The following is a 14855-nucleotide window of genomic DNA, read 5'->3' as shown; positions in this document are numbered from 1 at the left end:
CAGCAATTAGTAACGATAATCTTGACCTAACAAATTTGCTATCGATTCATTAAAAAAAAATATAGTACTCTGTATACTGAGTGTTCAAAGACTGCGATATAATAAAAGATAGAAAGAAAAGAGAAAATTCAGAAGACTGCGTAATATGCAGACTTCTATATTATCTGTATTTCATTTTAATCCTTATAATAATGTGACAATAAAATTTTGACATAGCAATGGTATGCAAAAAATTATTGTTTAAAAATTATACACAAATAATTCACAAAGAAAGACAATAATATTAATAATAACAATTAGGATATTACTAGTCGAATCTATTTTTATTATCAAGAAAATTCTTCAGGTTGTACAATATTTTATTCTTTAACAATTCTAGTAATTATTTTTTAAATAATATAAATTCTTATACACATATTTTCACAGATTTGGGTACTGAGTCATTTTCTCCTACTTTCACGTTTCTAATTTAAATCCATTCTTCCCTTTAGTCGTGAAAAGGTAAGAACTGTACCTATAGTTAATTACCTAGAAAGACAGATACATATTCGCCTTAATGTTAGTATCGATTTTAATCAATGGACAGGTTCATTGACTAGTATAGTCGCTGTGCACCATAAAATTTGAATAACAAATCAAAATATGAGGCCACGTAATTGTTACAACTAGTCTAGCTCACGGTCAGAGCACGAGTGCCGAGAGGAAACCAGAAAGTGATTTAGCAAAATTAATGACTTGGTTTCATTTAGTCAAGAATTTCATGGGCACAGAGTATCATATAAAATGAATTGAATAAAATGAATATTTAGTCCTTGAAATTTTAATACTCAAATTCGTATGTGCTTAGATACCACTAAAAATATCTCTTATTTTTTAAGTTTTCCTTCTTATACACCTACATTTTTAGTAACTAAAATTATGTTAGTTGTACACTAATATATGGAGATTATTTTCTATTTTTAAGATAAAAGACAGCGTAATTTCTTTAATATCAACCGTTTGAAAATGAAAAGATATCAAACAAATAAACAGACGCACTTTCATATTTATCATTTTATTAATACGTAAAACAAAAACTTTGTACTCATTTACAAAAAGGCGCGGTTGAAGAATTCTTAATATGATTCGCATACTTTTAATTTATATAGAGAAGGAGAGGAATGCTAATATATATTTTTAAAAATGCATTAAATTAATAAAAAAACAACATTACATACCTGCATATATTCTTTTTTTTATTGTTAAAATATGTATATATAGATTTGTTATTTGTCATTGGTTCAAGGATCTTTTTGTATTTTTCATTATGGTCGTAACGCGACCAGTGGGCGACCACTACTAATACTAAGTATGGATTATTATTAGTTTGTCACCATTCAACCAATCTCTTTCTTATGAACGTAGCTAATTAACTAGTAGTTTTAAAACTTCTCAAATGTCAAATACGTCCTCATAAAAGAAATGTCAAAGTGACATTGATAAGTTGTAATATATCTGTGCATAGTATATTTTTAGCTGTCCACAAAAAACCTTTTATATTTAAGAAGTTTCACATTCACATTAATCGAATGATATTTAGAAACTAGAGATAGTAAACATTTACAATAGATTACAATATATTTTATTTATTTGTACTCACAATTAAATGAAAAGCCTACATTGCACAACTTTTAAATAAGGCCATGCGTTTAGAAATCGTTCTATGACAATGCGTAATCTAGAGAAGATAAAATGCAAATGACTTGAAAAATACGAATCTTATCGCTATCAGTACAATATCATGAGTGTAATTATATCAGACAACATATACTGATTTTATTGTACAAAACTTGCTATAAGCCTACTGACGGCCATCTTTAGTATAACTTTTATTTTAATTCAACAGCGGAGTGTCCGTCAGAAATATAATTGACACACAGTTTTTTGTTTCTTCTGTACCTACATACGTCTCTGAAATATTATTATTCTGTACAATCTTAGGTACAATAAAATTTAAATATGTTGTTCGCAAGACAACCGCTTAATGGATATGTATCATTATAGCCACTTATATTTGCACAGTTATTAAGATCAAATGGCTGCCACTATACAGTGGACACACAATACACATGCGACAAACATTCGGATGTGATAGTGAATGTTTACATTTCGATCTTATAAAAGATGGAACAGGAAGATATAAATAGTTCGGCTCGTCTAAGTTTTATATTAAACTTCCTTAATTGAATATTACTTCGCTTTAGTGAAAATACATCTATGCATTACATGTGTTTTAGATAAATATAATTCATATGAGTTTTAGTTACACCAGTAAAACTCTGTAATTTGTTACCCAATATTTCAAATTTGCTATAATATTGGCACCTATTGTACCTAATTTGTAAAAATTTTATTATCATTAATTGAGACAATTTTAAATGAGTTGTAAAGTTACTGTAAAATTTTCTTTTAATGCAATATATTTGTATACTTTTATTTTATTGTACAATTATTTTTAGATACATTAATTTCAGTTACTAAAAATAATATTTAACGACTGGGGACCTGTAATAAAATAATATGTTTTATATAATCATGTTTTATAATATATAAGCTTACATTATATTGTTTAAGTCGTATTACTTTATAGTTAGTCGCAATATAATGTATATTGATCATGCTATCTCAAAATAAACTCTCCAATCACCTAACAAACTAATTCTGTAAATCCATTGAGCGTCGCTACAAAGGCTTGGTGCATTTCCGACATGACAGCCCTTGTCCGAGCAGTGTCAGGTAGAGAACAAAAAGCAGTGTCTATTACAGTTCTTTGTGTAAATTTTACGTTTTCTTGCTGAATTTTTCTAACAAATGTAATTTAATTCCTTTACTTTTTCATAAACATATAAATGAATGGATTATATAAAACATTAGGACAGAAGAGGAAAAAGGACTTTCATTAATACTTACTAAATGTATATCAGCTAGAAATTATGACAGATAATGTACTATGTATATATAATGTTTACCTAAACAATAATACAAAAAGCTAATATTAGTGTTTCCTTTTATTCTATTTATAAAAATATGCCCAAACCTTTAAAAACCTTTAATTTTCAATACATTTTCACACAAAGAGATTAAAAGAACTAAATCAACAATTAAAATGGATTTATTACACGTTACTCTTAGTTTAATTTTTATGTTTAAGAATGTTTAACGACAACAGTTAATGAGAAAAAGGTTCACATTCACGCATGATATAAAACACTTAAGGGGTGTGTGAATAAATCGGCAGGTTGTAGTGAGGTAACATAAAACAATAATCAACAATTACCAACATGTCGTAGGGTCACTAAACGACGCTGTTTCGGCCGGTTGCACACAGTAATGACTGTTTACATATCCAGCTGTAAGCCGTAGGTGTAAATACTGCCTCTGACACCTACCTGTGTATAATTCGTATTATGAAACCTAGAACTGGCTGTTGTGTAAATAGCTGTTTTTTTATATAAGTATATTTCATACCATTTTTATGGAGGATAAAGAAATTATGTTCTCATCACTTAAGGTATATTGCTAGCCAGTTATTAGTGAAAGATGATGAATCGAGGATAAAGTTAGCTCGGCATGGTGAACTTATCGCGATTGTTTCCTGTTCACATGGGCAACCGCATGGAGATCGACGTGTTTTTTTTTGTTATGGATGATAATATGATAAGAGGAACATGACGACAGGTAAGTTAGCCCATCGTGACAAATTCACCAGGAATTTATCATGATGGTTTCCAGGGGGAACCGCGTGGAGGTCAATCTGACATGGTACATTGCTAGTAATGGTGTTAGGAGGATGTCTTCTTATGTCGAACTATGTATTTTGTTGTGTTTATGTAATAAACTAGTATGTAGTAGCAGGAATTTCTTGCCAATTCTTCTCATCTGAAAGAGTTAGTTGAACCTTTATGTAGTAAGTAGATAGGTACATTTATTCGACAATTTAATTGCTTGTTTTATTTACAAATACCCTAGTTATCGATAAACATATGCTAAAAACTCAAGTGTAACAAAGATCATTGACTCACTTGGTAATTGACGGCGAAAAGAGATTCATTGTTCTTCGTAGATATTGTTTAGCTCGTTTGTAACGAAAATGGTCCTAATCGAGAATTAATTACGTATTCCTATGTAAAGGTTACTAACATAATTAATGGTATATTTCTTGTATATAATTAAAATAATAAAAAAGTATATGTGTACATAATATTTGTTGTTCAGTACCATTTGGTTTAAATCTGAAGAAAGTTACTACATCTACTCTGAATTTGGCCGAACTCACCAGTAACCCATAACAATAGCTTCCAGAAAAAAATGTATGGCGGTTCACCTGATACAACACAGTTCCATAAAAGACATAATACATCAACGATGCAGAAACTCTGCATCGTTGATGTATGTCTGCATACGCGCGTTCAAAATAACTGAGGAGAAAAGGCGACGGTAAAGCAGTCTACTACGATATCTATTGGAAGACTAGAAGTGTCTGATGTCACTTGCTGTTAAATACAAATAATTAGCATGAATAAACAAGATTTACAAAACACTTTATGAGAAATTAAACAAGCCCCCGATTCACTTTATATTACGCAAGCATGCAACTTCAAAGCACTGTCGACACGTTTGCCGATCAATCACCATTTTAGTGTATCCATAATCCGTCTTTACATTGTGATTCAGATAGTTAAGCCGCTTATAGTTTGTCAACGCCACACAGCACAGCACGTGCCAGATTATCATTTGTTTGTGCGTGATTGAATCATCTCCTGTATTTTGTGAGAGTAATCTGAAATGATTTGAGAAATCTAGTGCAACCACTGTAGTGATAATTGCACTATAAGAATTTTTTTGTTATTATTGAATTAATTGTATGGCGCCAAATATGCATACAAAGTGTTGATTAACGGTTATCGTATGATAGATCGTCGTCTCGTTCCATTCACAATTGATTTAGATGAAGGAGAGCTTATGATCAGAATAAACAAAAAATCTAGATTTAACATTTATTATTACCTACTATCTGATACTCGCGATCTCGTCTGCTTTTAGTGATTACATGTAGGTATATCTAAGCCACCATCATTATGATACAATCTATCGTCACATCGATTTCAGATCGACAAACTCCCTTTTGTTTTTATAATTTTAATATAATTTTGTAAGAATAGTCGTAATTATTTAAAAAAATACAAAAATATCATCATATCATTTAAATACATAATTATGTTGATATTAATTATACTTATGAGAGATTAAATCGTTAAATACCGATATGAAAATGTCCAGATTGTAAAACGTCGTGTCCTATTTACGTCGAGCGTCCGGATGGTCGCGCCCGTACTGTTGCGACAACTCTACAATACACAACTGTCTCTTTGTCAATGAACATAAGTACTTATACCTACTAAACTTGGCCTAAAAAACCAATCGTATGATAAAGGGATAATTAAAATTAATTCCGTGAATTATGAACTCTCTGTTTATAGCTTTCTACACGTATAAAGCGGATTTTGCATCCAAACAAGTGGAAATATTAGTATACCAAAATATTTTTAAACCATAATCTAATATATTCATAATATTGCTATATAACGTAAAATAATTTTTAAATACGTACAAATTATAGCCAAAACCAAACCTTATTCATTAGTGACAAATATATTAAGTATTGGTAAATAATCCAATACAGATATTTTTAAGAAACTTATCTAAGCGTCAGTTGTATCATTTTAAGATATAAGAGTTGGAATATTTATTGGTTCCAGTTAGCGTTTCGATATAGTTTAGCAATGTCGCTGGATCTTAATAGGGCTAATTTTCCAAATTTTTTCGTATTTATTCAATTCCGTGCTTATTTTTGTCATAAATATTCATTTCATGTGATAAATAATTAAGCATTCTATTTACATTCAATTATACAAAGAAATGCAAACTTTGAATACGTGTTTATAAACAATATCTTCTGTTTTAGGTCGTCGTGTTATGACTAACGGAATGCGTTTAAGACGACGTTTCACGCATATTACACTTGTCCGGTGTAGCCAGCGACACATATGTTATCAACTATTTGTTTAAATGTCACAATACAATACTGTTAACGATTGAAGAATGAACTCAAACCGTCTGAGGCTAGTCTACATGGAATTATGTTGTTTGTACTGACTGCCAATTTGAATCTTCCGATAATACTTAAAGAGTTTGTTCATAACGTTCATATAATTCGAAAATAAAAATAAATATAATTCGAAGATAAGTGATTACCGCCGCCCATGAGCACCCGCAACACCAGGGGAATTGCAAGTACGTTGTCGGCCTTTTAAAAAGGAATAAGCTCGTTTCTTGAAGGTTTCAATTTCGTATCGGTTCGGAAATACCATTGCTGGAAGGTGATTCCACAATGTGGTTATGCGTATTTCGAAAACCGCACTGTGGAAGACCGCCATTCATCCAGATGATCATACCAGCAGCTTATTAATCCAAACAATTCCTTAGCTGATGTATGCGGTAGAAAATGCACAGAGATGCAATATCCGCCACATAGCCAATGGGTCGAACATAGACGTTGATTACCAATGATTCTGGCTGTTCGGTTCTGAATGCGGTCAAATGGAAGTAGCTGGTATTGTGGTGCTGCAGTATTCCATGTACGGCCGGATCTGCGCCTTGTATAATTGCAAGCGATGGGCCGCCGTGAAATACCGTCTTTGCTGAGCACACCAAGCTTTTTTGAGGCTATTTTAGCCTTGTCCTCCAAATTACCGCAAAACTGAACGTCACTGGATATATCAACGCCAAGGACCTCGAGACGTGGCTTCACATCAAGAAGAGTGTCTTGAAACTGAGGAGATACGATAAATGGATTCTTTTTAGCGGTAACGGGATATATCTTTTTCTAAACTTATTTGTCTAATCGCTACCCCTCTAATAAAACCCACTGATTATAGAAATATATCCACTATTGCTTATATCAGTACGTTTCCTCCATGTATATGGATACTTATAAGGTTAAGGAACATTAAATAATTGGATTTTTTTTTACTGACTCGGTATTAAGACTGTAAACTATACATAAATAAGTGAGATATTTTACATTACTAATATGAATATATACCATATCTAATATACCATTTTAATACATTTCCGAAAATTACGAACATGTTTTTACAGCAGAATGGTTACAGATTTTTGTTAGATACTATTTTGGAAATTAATTTTATTGTAGTACAATATTAATTATAGTAATAATGAGAGTAAACAAATTTAAATCCGTCATACTCGTGAACGAGTGCTGCTTGTAGGGACTCTTATCACTACGACTGATTTAATTTTATTGTGTATTTATATTTGACCTTATTAAATTAGTGTTGGTGGGTAGTTTGTATTCACACGTTTGGACTTGTGAATGTGAACTTACAAGGATTATTTAAAAGAGGAATACACAAGTTTCTTGCTCGTTCTTCTTGTGATGAGACAGCTTTCCGGATGAGCAGTAGATAAAAAAAAAATTAATAACTATTAATAAGTGCTTAAAGTGCTTACTAGGATTACACACTGATTTTCTATTATGGTGCGGGGTAGAGGCCCGTATTAAAAATAAGCAATCCTATAAGAATAAAAAACCTAGGAATAATTGATTATTAATTTGAATAAATAATGAATAATTTAAATTTGTAAAATTATTATACATATTAATAACGCAGTGTCTAATAATATAATCTGTTGTTTACCCTCGATCTCTTTCTCCGCTCTGCAAGACGTACGTATGAAGGGCAGAAATGAATCCATTACTGAGTGTTTGTTTAGAAATTTAGGTTGAATTTAAATTGTTACGCAATGTTACTAAATGTAGCAATGAGTATAAAATATTTAGTTTTTCTTCAATCAATCGTCTATTTGCATATTTTATGCTTTTAGAAATGTACACACAATGAGCATTAGTGATAATGACAGATATTATAATTTTTGCTACAATGAGAAACATTACAGCGATTTTAAAAGCAACGTCTATTTGGTTTCTTTTTCATGTAATGCTTGTGACTTTTGTTGGCGACGGACCTCTTTTTATATTTTGTTCTTATTCTGAAACATGTCTTCTGTATATAGTTTTTGAGTTTTATATTTTTATTAAATCTATAGTTGAGTCATATACATCTTTTTTCTGGTAAAATAAATTACTCACCAAAGTAATTTATTTTACCAGAAAAAAGACATTCTGTCATTGCCAGACGTATTAACCTTTCTCTATTTTAAATAGCATATAGCACTGTAAGCATGCAATAAAGAGTATTGCAAAAAAGCTGACCACCCATCTAATAGTAATTGGTAACCTTCGCCTAATATACACGTACAGTACTACGGAAATCATGCCCGTGATACCACTCATGTGTTGCCATTCCGAAGCACTTTATCACACCCATTATCCAATACTTGCACTGCTGTACTCTCTGATCTGAACTCTCGTGCCATTCAACCGAAAGACATTGTATAAAGAAAACTGCTTGGCGACTGAGAAAGGCCGTGTGACTGAGGTAAAAAGGACGCAGACAATATAAAAAACTGTAAGTTAAAACTACTACTTGCTGCTATATAACAAAAGTGTCATAATATAGAATTACATATTTGTCATACACAAACTTTATAATGATTTACAATAATGTAAAAATAACAATGTAGGTAGGATAACATTGAGTCATTTGTTCAAATATTTGCTAACTTTATATACCGTGCCAAGTGGGCACTTGAGATCTATAAAAAAATCTAATGCCATTGAACTTATATTACCATCTAGTTGACATGTCATCGCCCGCACAGTTTTTATTAAATTTAGTATGTTTTAAAATATTTATTTAGTATTTTCTCTTTGCATATGAATTAATTCAATTTACTGATTAACGATTTGACATTGTACCTTGTGACATTGATAGAATTGATTCTGTATAATTTTTTTCGCAATCTATACATCTATACATATAAATAAAATTGGACTGTCTGTTTGTAATATTGAAATAACCGCCTTTTACTACATGCATACACCAAAATTACATTTTTTACAATTTTTGTCCGTCTGTTTGTTCCGGCTAATCTCTGAAATGGCTGGACCGATTTTGACGGGACTTTTTTGATAGGTAGCTAATATAATAAGGAGTAACTTAGGCTATTTTTATTTTAGAAAAAATGTTTTATTTTAGAATAATAAAGTTAAATTCCACGCGGACGAAGTCGCGGGTACAGCTAGTGGTAAATAAAAACGCATTTAAAATTAAAATAATCAGTTGAAATTAGTACAATATTAGCAAATTTCTTATTTACACAGTAATTCCTGTTATAAACAGAAGGAATAAAAAAAAAACAATGGAATCTATCAATTTCCATTTATGTGATAGTTATTTAAAAAGTGTAACCCGAAGTGTAGCCAATTGATTGTTTGGTCTTTTTTATGTCTTAGTCACCTTCTACTAAAGTAAAGTAAAACCTTTAAAATATATAATATTTAATACTTGAAGGCCTTTCTAAATAAAATAAATACAAAACCTTAAATAAAATTAAACCTTTGTAACACAAATGTATTAGCCAAAAGAATATTTATGAAGATGACGTGAAAGCATTTTCATGTTCTCTTATTGAGCAATTGGACAATACTTTTTGACATATATAACGACACACTAGTCTTAAAACTGTCACGTTATAGAAAAAAATATATTATGTGTACATTAACATAAGCTTATGGATTATGCTGTCAGCTAATCGAGACGAGACAGCGATGGACGACGATGAAAATACGACGGGTAATGCCAAAATTGAATATAATCTCGTATAGTCTACTATTTAAACCAATAAGAAAGTCGTATCACATTAAGGTTAATAAAATATCTCGCTTCGCACGTTCAATTACTCTAATTGCGTATATCAATACGTGCAATTGTTCAATTCTATTCTTGCACATCAAAATGTATGAACAACGATTCTTCCTTATCGCCTTATAAATTTTGTAGAGATATATTATTAAGTAGCTAGCTAGCTGTTCCCGCGACTTCATCCGCGTGAATTTAAATTTCTTTTTCTAAAATAAAAGATTTTTTCCAAAATAAAAGTAACCTAAGGTACTCCTTATTACATCAGCTACCTGCCTGCATAAAACTCCCGTCAAAATCGGTTCAGCCATTTCAGAGATTAGCCGGAACAAACAGACAGACAGACAGACAAAAAATGTAAAAAAAAATATTTTGGTATATGTACCGTATTTATATTCAAATGCATGTAGTAAAAAACGGCTATTTCAATATTACAACCTATGCGTGCAAATCTGTTTGTTAGCATGGTGTAGTTTAGTTCAAATATTTTTCTTAGCGAATACATTTTATATATTATATGAAATAAACTTATATTTAATTTATACCTGTGATAACGGTATACACTACCGCGGGACCAGTGGTATAAAATATAGGACAAGTATTAAATCAGGTCAGTTAGCCCATCAACATGGCGAATTAACCACGATTGTTTCCACGAGGTCTGCGTGAAGCTCAACCTGACATGACATTGCTAGCAATAGTGTCACTGGTTCGCATTACTGACAATCCCTTACTACCTCATAGTTTAGAGGTTGATATGGTTTACCTGCTTAAACCTCTACCAGTAAAATATCTTATTGCTAATAAAAAATGAATGAATTGGGCCACCCACCGCGGTATAAGAAATATTAGTGCGGAACTGACATTACGACTAGATTATTACAAATTTTTATTGTTATTGCACAAATGATTTGCATGAGGTGGTAGTTATAATGTCACAGCATGAAATCACGAATGTAACAGAACAAAATAAAATACACGCTTTATATCTTTGCATAAAGTACAAAATTCAACTTCCTCAAACTGCATAATGTACCTACTCAACAATTTTTTAAGTAAATAGCTGATAATACACATTAAACACTCAATAAAATTAAATACAAATCACCTAAAATATATCAAATAAAAACTAACTTCAATTGAGATGACATTATTATACGATCTACATATGACTCGGGTTAAAGCAAGTCGATGAAAAAACGAATAATTAAAATAGAATCTGTACATTATTATAATATAGAATCTATAATCTACACACATAAAAATTTGACCTCTACCGTTATTATACAGTAGAGGTCAAATTACTGTACATAGAAAAAAGATGTTTAAAACACAGTGAGAGGGATGTTAGAAGTGAAGTAGAACACATTTAGATTTTCTACAAATTTACTGTTTTTCTGACTGATTTCTGTCTGCTTGTACAAGCTAAAATTATTTATAATTGACGCCTTCTTCTTTCTTAAATCGATTGAAAATTATGTCATTTGTCCTAAAACCACGCACATACATAATTAAATATATTAACTACCGGTTAAAGTCGTAAATAAAACTGGGGCTTTGTAAACGCAACATGCACTCGCAAAACCGTAGCTAATCAAATTTTATTTCATTTGTTCCTTGTTTAAATGTTAAAAGCCAATAATATGCGTGTTTCATGCTTTTGTCATTTGTTTGATAGTTATGTAAGTAGCCAGTAAGGTTAAATCCTAATGATTAATGTCCAAAGCTGATATTATTTTTTAAAGTACATATACTTAATTCTGTTGTAACCGAGAGGTCCATTCATATGTCTAAATTTGCTAGGGAAATAGTAAATATTGAATTTAAATTTTAATGTCTTAGCTAGACAACAAATTCAAATGTAAAATTAATTGAGGTAGTTTATACAAATTCGTTCTCGTGAGAACTCCAGTATAATGTGTGTGTCTTACCAGTCACCTAGCTGTGCCCGCGGTTTCACCCGCATATTTATAGCTTATGTGTTCTTTTGATATATGACCTATATTATTATATAGTATCATTAAAATTTGTTAGTAATTTTTAAGTGGAAAATAACAAATAATTATTAAGATCAAGTGAATGACCAGTTTGTTTGCCATTCTAATCACAGAAACAAAAGCAAATTACTACTAATATTAATGTTAAAATTGTTGTACCATAACCTGGACTAATATAATTAATCCTTTAATTACACAAAGTCACAGGACAGATAACTAATACTTACTTTAATAATAAAGGAACTTATACAGCTAACATCAGATGTATATAAAAAAACTCTGGTGTTTTAATGAGTAATAAAGTCATCACTCGCATTGATGTTATTGTATCCCATTGGAATGTATGGAAGAAATAAGAAAATACATACAGACATACACTGTATCCTCTGTGAGCTATTAGCCAACTGGCGTTTACGAAATTAACACTATTATCTTCTTCCGACTTTGAGAGATGGATTCATACAACAGATAACCAACTACTAAGCAAGTTATTTACGTAATAAAACTCTGATATTTGACGTTGTAATCCTTTATATCTTTGTAAAATTTAGGAGTGAAAGACTAAAATGCATACTGTTAAATTTGACATTTCGAACAAAATAAATAATGTATACTAATATTTTATTCGTAAAGTAACGAAATAGTAACTAAAATTATTGAAATTTATGACAATAGTAAATGATTATTGTATAATCCTTTTAACTTTATTTTATCCTAGCGCGCCCAAGAGACATCATCCTATCCCAAAAAACAGAGTCACCTACCGTGTCGAACTATATTTACAAACTATCCAGGAACCCATTGAAATTTTCACACATAGTTTGGGAGAAGTTAGGTGACAAACATGCGTACAGATGAATTATAATACTTATCTGTTATGAATATGACTTGACATTTTAGAAAAATGCAATAACAAATTGTTATCTTTTCCATACCATTGTCCGAGCACGGTCCGAGTTAACTCGTTGTGTTATCGTAGAGCTATTAATCAACTCTTACGCTTAACTTTAATAATTATAATTAATAATTTTATCACCTATTCAGTCGGCCGGCGCCCGTCTCTGCGCCTGCGCATGACAGCGACGGATACGAACATTTTAATGACCACCGATTTATCAAAGATAATGAATAATTTGCTTTTAAACAGTTTATTTGGTTATCTATAGTGTGAATTAATTGTTATATTAATGTCAATGAAATTATCTCATTCAATGCATTCAATACATAATTTAATAGTAATACGTGGATAAATGGTGTAAAAGATGTATAAAAGGACAGTAAACTGAGATTTGACGAGCGATAGGGATCAGTGAAAGATGTTGACAGACCTTGTGATGAAGGCAAGAAAATGATTACAGTAAAATTACGAATATATTATTATATAATAGCAATGTTTCTTGGTGTATAACTGCAGCATCTATGTCATGGGCTAAACATAAACTGCTTGATACCATTGTTTTAGTATGGTGAATAAGCTACCACTAAAAAGGTAGTAAGTTGAAGTTGTGAATGCAAATGTGGCACGAATGAACATATGTATAAGCTATTTCAACTTCAACGAGCTACATGGACATACAAGGACATATACCTTTCTTTCGATGTTCCCGGGTTCGATACCTGCACAATACACTTGTTTTCATGGGCATCTCTTTTTTTATGGTCTGACTGTATTATGTACGTATTTAAGAAAAAGTTATTTATTACTACTATTATCTGACATCCAGCTCAAGATCAAACTCAAAATACATAACATGGATTGGAACTAAGACCCATATTTAGTATTTTTAATAGATATTTCTGATAGAGAAGTCAGTTTTCAGTAAAATTATAGACAATATTCGAAACAATAACTTAAAATATAAAAAAAAAGCAATTACCATTAAAATCAATTAACTAAGATCGTCTTCCTTGTTTTTCGCTTTTTTAAGTAATGAGATAATCAGGAAATACAATTTCCTTTATTACTTCTAATAACTAAGCGGGCTGGTTCAAGTAAGAAATAGCGAGTGTGCAAAATATTTGATATTTCTAGTATCGTAAAACAGTAGTTTCCGGTTATACTGGAAGTGCTGTGTCCAGGTAAGGGCTTCACGTTAATTATTCTATCTTGATGCAAATCTAAGTTATTTATCTCTTATCTTTCTACAGTAGAAACATCTCTATACAGCAGTTTTGTAACTAATGAAAACAATAAATTGATATTTTTTTCTTTAAATATTTTTTTAAAATTAATAACCTTAATAAATTATAATATAAGAGGAGCATAATTATCAAATTCAAGACGTATGGTCCTTTGTATAATCCTTATGTCTTTATTGTCAATTCTGTGGAATGTCCAAGATATATGTGTAATTAAATTTATAAAAGATAAACAAAAATTGCTGCACTATATTCGACGTTCGATTCTCAAAGTGATGCATTTCATTTTAAAAAGTTTTTAATAGCCATCGCAAACCATGTGTACCTACATGTTTTTATATTTATACATTGTTTTTTTACACATGATTGTTTTCAAAAACTGATATATACTCGTTTTTGCCCGTATTAAATTATGTCGAATTTGTCCTAAATTCACACAAGGTTGAAGACCACATACGTTGATAAGTTCTATATTTAATTAATTATTAGACTGTATCATTTGTAACAAATTATAACACTTCGTTGTTATTGAATTAGTTCTATATAAGTTAATTGGTGTAATATAAATATACTATTATAGATACTATACAGATAAAAAAATATGAAGTGATATTTAGTTATTTATCATCGATACCTATTTTGCAAGCAATAAAAACATAAACAGTAAAATATGAGTATCTCTGTTCCAAGTAAACAAAACCAAGTGACGTTCTCCTATATGTACACTGTCAAATTAGGATCATATAAATATTTTAAATGTATTTCGAGATCAGATTTTGGATTATGAAGTTTTTACAGAAACTGCTGATTGACGAGTAAACACCACCTATTAGTA

At 30.7% G+C, this 14855-nt stretch overlaps 2 protein-coding genes across 2 annotated transcripts in view; both read right to left on the bottom strand.

Annotated features, from left to right (window-relative positions):
- LOC131853863 (proteasome subunit alpha type-4) overlaps nt 1-13740 on the bottom strand; it is a 182936-nt gene extending 169196 nt beyond the window's left edge. Inside the window, exon 1 of the mRNA XM_059204934.1 lies at nt 13730-13740. The gene's annotated coding sequence lies outside the window, so the exon portion shown is untranslated. The remainder of the gene's footprint in view (nt 1-13729) is intronic.
- LOC131853861 (thrombospondin type-1 domain-containing protein 4-like) overlaps nt 1-14855 on the bottom strand; it is a 116790-nt gene that overhangs the window by 80569 nt on the left and 21366 nt on the right. The window lies entirely within an intron of this gene.

The sequence above is a fragment of the Achroia grisella genome, unplaced genomic scaffold (assembly GCF_030625045.1).
Source record: "Achroia grisella isolate CSIRO2021 unplaced genomic scaffold, CSIRO_AGI_Agris_v1 utg906, whole genome shotgun sequence".
Lineage (NCBI taxonomy): Eukaryota > Metazoa > Arthropoda > Insecta > Lepidoptera > Pyralidae > Achroia > Achroia grisella.
Note: the sequence above shows the minus strand (reverse complement) of the source record. Positions and strands in the feature narration are given on the sequence as shown.